Source organism: Rhinopithecus roxellana, chromosome 13 (genome assembly GCF_007565055.1).
Source record: "Rhinopithecus roxellana isolate Shanxi Qingling chromosome 13, ASM756505v1, whole genome shotgun sequence".
In the NCBI taxonomy this organism is placed as follows: Eukaryota; Metazoa; Chordata; class Mammalia; order Primates; family Cercopithecidae; genus Rhinopithecus; species Rhinopithecus roxellana.
The window spans coordinates 109,860,161-109,865,344 of record NC_044561.1 but is presented as its reverse complement, the minus strand read 5'-3'; positions in this window follow the sequence as shown (position 1 = coordinate 109,865,344).

The window sequence follows — 5,184 nt, the reverse complement described above, 5'->3', positions numbered from 1 at the left end:
ATTGCTGAATGAGAAAGTCCACTGCCAAATCACATGCACAGTGTGTAGCATTTATGTTCAAACAACGATAACACAACCAATAATAATAGAACAGGTTTTCTATCCCTTCCTTCCTTCCTCCCTCCCTCCCTCCCTCCCTCCCTCCCTCCCTCCCTCCCTCCCTCCCTCCCTCCCTCCCTCCCTTCCTTCCTTCCTTCCTTCCTTCCTTCCTTCCTTCCTTCCTTCCTTCCTTCCTTCCTTTTTCCTTCCTATCAATTATCTAACTAGCTAGCTTACTGGTATAATTCACATCAATCCAATAACTGAGGATATATGTGGTAAAATAAGTAAAAAATCAGGATTTTGGATGAGGTTTCAAAGGAGACTTTAGTCCTTCCTTCCTGAAATTTTAATTTTTTTTCAACTTGAAGTTCCTCCAGCTGCAGACATTCCTCAGCCCTCCTCTGTGCTGACGCTCAGAGAGAACTCAGAGGCAGGCTCTCAAGATGCCCATGGTATGGTGGGCAAGATCCCCCCAAACACACACATGTGCCTGGCTGTTCCCAGGGGTGTGATCCTGTGAAGCTATGGGGGCTCTCAGGGGAGAGGCCCTGGGGCTTCATCAGGGAGGGTGAAGTGCCTGAGCCAAGAGAAGCCTTGCTGTGTGCCAGGCAGACCAGGTGAGAGGCGTTTCTGCCAAGGGCAGACTGAGCAAAGGCCAGGAGGTGGGGAGAGGCTGTCTTTCTGCACTGCAAGAGCTTCCTTGTGTCTGGAGACAGGGCAGAAGGAGAAGTCACCAAGAGTGTGAGGGTGTGGCCTGATCCAGAGCTTTGAAGCAAGACCAATTAGCTTGAAGTTTATCAGGAGGGTGGGGAGGTGGGGAAGCTGGCTTATTGGGGTTAGGCCAGCGAAGGGTGAGCTGCCAGGTGGGAGATTTAGCAAGGTGGCTTGGGTAGCCTCTCCAAGTGTAGACAGGAAGGGGCAAGGCTGGAGATGGGACACCGGGAGGCCCTGGGAGCTGACACCCAGATAGGATGGTGGTGTGCTGGAGGCACAGCCCTATGGTGGAACTGGATGTGGTCAGAAGGAGTCAAGAAAGTACCTGAGACTTGGTCTACTTGTGTTGAGGATGGGGAACTGGGCAGGTGAGGAGGTTGGAGAAAAGAAGAGCAGTGTGGGAAGGGCAGGGAAGTGTCTAGTCCTGTGCTCAGGTACATGGATGTGCAAGTCCCAGTTCAGGAGAGAGCTCTATGCCCAAGAAGGACAATGGGTGGCCACAGATGTCCTGGGGGTGGAGGAAGCTGTCCTTGGGGAATGGGCAGGGCAGGAAGGGGTGGAGGACTGAGCCCTGGGAAGCATCAGTACTGAGAGGTGGATGGAGGAGAGAAACTGCCCAAGGGGTGGGAGAAAAGCCAGGAGCACCCAGTGTTCTGAAGGAGGAGAGAGTGGCCTCCCAAGCAAGGATGGGCACCCCAATCAGGACCCCAATGGGCCAGGAGAAATGAGGAAGCAAAAGGGACCATGGGCTTTAGCAAGAAGGAGGTCTAGGGAGAGTTCTTTTGAGAACCATGGTGGGCCCAAAGTGGCTGGGGTCCCTTGCCAAGGATGGGGTATGCGTGGACTGGGAATGGAAGCAAGTAAAGCCAAGGGTCCCTTTCCCAGAGTTTCTGCGGATGGACACAGACAGAAGATGGAGCATGGGAGGAACAGGTCACCAGAACACAACTCTCGTGCTGGAAAGCAGACTCAGGAGGGAAGAGGATGGCTGTCACCAGGGCAACCATGCTGGCCATGGGATGTAAGGAGCAAAGGAGGAGATGGGAGATTTGGGAGGAAGAGTCGGCACAAGTTTAAAGGAAGGAGGTGAGGAGAAGGGGAAGCCTGGATTTCTGTCTCTGGAGATGGAGGATGAGAGCATGAGATGAAGCCTGGAGAGGAGGGAGGTTGGTTGGAGCTTGGGGAGTCTATGATGCTGGGAGTATGACTGAGTGGGGCTGAGGACAGGACAGTGAGTAGACAGGTCTGGAACAGGGGAGATGAGCACAGAAATGCAGAGGAGCTTGTGTGCGGGGACCTCTGAAGACCTGGGGTGGATAATGTGGCCCAGAAGCCCATGGAAGGAGAAGGGCAGAGGGGTGAGGACACAACCCTGAGGAGCACAGATAGTAGAGATCAGGAGGAAAGAGAAGGATCTGAGGAAGTGGCCAAGACAGAGCACACACGTGCACATATGCACATGCAGGAGCACACACACGGTGATTCTTGGAGACTTCCAAAGTCCCTATCACCCCACTTTCCCATGGGTGGTAACTGGTCCTCTTTCCCCCTGGACTCCATAGAACACAACCTGGGGTTTTGGAGCCTTTGTCTTCAACAGAACACTCAGGTGCTCAATGTATGTCACGTGGTGGGAGGGAGGGAGGGATGGGTGGATGGATGGATGGATGAGAGAGTAAGTGGATGAATGGGTGGGTGGACATATATATGGATGGGTGGATGGATAGGTGGGTGAATGGGTGGATGGCTGAATGAATGGATGAATGAATAGATGGATGGAGAAATGGGTGGATGGATAGAGGCATGTATGGATGGGTGGGTAGATGTATGTATGGGTGGATGAATGGATGGATGGATGGATGGATGGATGGATGGATGGATGAATGGATGAATGGATGGACAAAGGAAGACAATTATCCTTTCATCTTCACACGATGCCGCAGCAGAGACTGAGAGAGTGGGGGCCTTTAGCAGCCCCTCAGAGAAAGAGTTGGCAGGGAGGGGGAACAGATGGGCCGTGGGTGGCTCAATAGGAGTAGTCAGAGACGATGCAGGGCTCCTGGCTGTAGCACCACACCGAGGAAGGCAGTGACATTCAGTGTTAATGAGAACAGGAAAGGGGCCAGTTTGTAGTGTAGAGATGATTAGATGAGTTTGAGGTACCTCTGGAGGGGCCCAGTCAACACTGGCTCCAAATCTGTGGCATGCAACAGAGAATGGAGGTGGGGTAATTTTCAGATGCAGGAGGAGACTGGGGGGTATCGTTACAGACACCTCTATGCCCAAGGTGCATAGGGGGCACCTCTTATTGCAGAGGACGCATGCAGCGCAAGATGAGGGAAAGAAGAGGACAGGAGAGGACAGATGGACAAACCTTGGTCCAGAGCTCACCAGGCACGTTGTGGATAGATGGAGTTCATGAGAGTGACAGGGAGGGTGGGACCCAGCCCTGACCATGCCTTAGAGAGAAGTGCCTCACACACATGTGCACCTGTGCCCACACACAAAGAGTAAAACTCTCCAAGCCCCAGAGAGAGAGAGAGGGAGCTGACGGGGAAAGTGGCAGGCACACACACGCACGAGCATGTGCGCACACATGCACAGAGCAGCAATGACGCACAAACTTGAAGCAAAATCCAATAAGCCTCCTCTGGAGAGCGGGAGGGAGTGAGGCTGAGCGAGATGCAGGAAGAGGCAGTGTTGGCGGGGCACATCAATAATAAAGTTAAAAAATGAAATGAAGAGGGGGCGGCAGGACCCTCGGGGAGCGGAGAGGCAGGCAGATGCAGAGATGCGTGCACACAGAAGAGGAGGGAAAGACGGGGGAGGACAAGCCTGATAAAGGGCCTAAGTAGAGGGGTGCACAGCGGAACCCACACCTCCACACAGAGGCAGCCACAAATCGTGACCCTTGGGGCAAGGGCCAAATCTGGAGAGGAGGAGAATAAACGAGGGAGAGGATGAGGAAGGATGAAGGAAGGAAGGAGAGAGACAGACTCCCAGAGACCCGAAAAGGCAGCACGTTCCACGGATAGACAGAAAAGAACCCACGTACTGTAGATGAATCCTGAGGACCACCTCCCCACCAAAATCCAGGAGAGGGCAAGGCAGAAGGGGAGTCCATGATAGCTAAGGTTGTGGTGACCTTATCGTCATGTTGAAAAGGAGAAAACATCCATGTCCACCCACAGGACAGCTGGTCACCCACAGTGCAGCTCTATCCCGAAAGATCCAGATCTGTGAAACGGTGCGTTCTGGGGTACGCTGCACACTGGCCCTCTGGGGAGAACGTTCCCCAAGGGTTTCTTGTCCCGCTTCTGTGGTGTAAATACTACCACCATGGCCAATTTCAGGCTACCATCATGCCACTGCTGAGCAGGACGAGGAAGAGGTGCCCACCTCGGCTCTTGCACACCAGTGATGGTGCACCCACATGTTCGTGGAAAGAACTCGAAGACTCATCACTGGGCAGACAAAGCTATTGGCAAAACTTACACAGGGTAAATGGTATTTATATTTTAAACAACATCCCACCACCACCAAATGCAGCTCTATTTTATTTAGATGAGAGGACTCATATAGGCTGTGTGGACAGGGTCACACAGAACTGGCCACAGAGGTTCCCCTTTTTGGGGGAGTTGGAGGTGGGATGCGGGAGGGAGAGAAAAGAGACTTCAGCCTTTTGTCATGCTTTAATTTTGTGAAAGCATAAAAAAATTTAAAAATTTTGTGCAAAGATAATTTCTTCGTGTACCACACATAATTAAAAACTAATTTTTTAATTAGAAGAGGAAGAAAATGGAAGGAAAGAAAGGGAGCATGAGAGTGAGGAGGAGGGAGCTCTCTCCTCAGTCCATCTGTCCTCAGTTCGTCTGTTCCTCCCACCTCTGCCATAGTCACAGCCATTCAGCAAAGATAAATCAGATGCAGGTCCTGCCCTCAAGGTGCTCACAGCCTGGTGGGGAAAGTTGCCCAACACACATATATCTGGGTGCTCCAGACACAGAATCCTCACCCAATAAGTCAGGGGCCCCCAGGAAGAGCTTGGCAAGGACTCTTTTAAGGAGGACATGGGGCTTCCCAGGGCCTCCCATGACCCTGCTCAGCAGAGCTGCAGGATGAGAGGGGAGATGCTGGACGGGGTCAGCAAGAGGACGGTCAACCAGGCTCTAGGGGAGGCTGTCTGGGGGGCAGAGCACAGGGAAAGGGAGGCTGGGGCCTTGGGGACATGGATAGAGAGGACTGATGGACGCCCAGCAGGCTGCAGAGGAAACAGGAGAGGGGAGGCCCCAGAGGTAGAATCGAGTAAAGAAAGGGGGTGAGAAGCCAGGAGAGACTCCCAGCATCAGAGGCCATCAATGGAGAGAAAATGAGCTGTGGGGTTTGGAGGCCTCATTTCTCCCCACTGGCAGGTACAGAGCAGCTGCA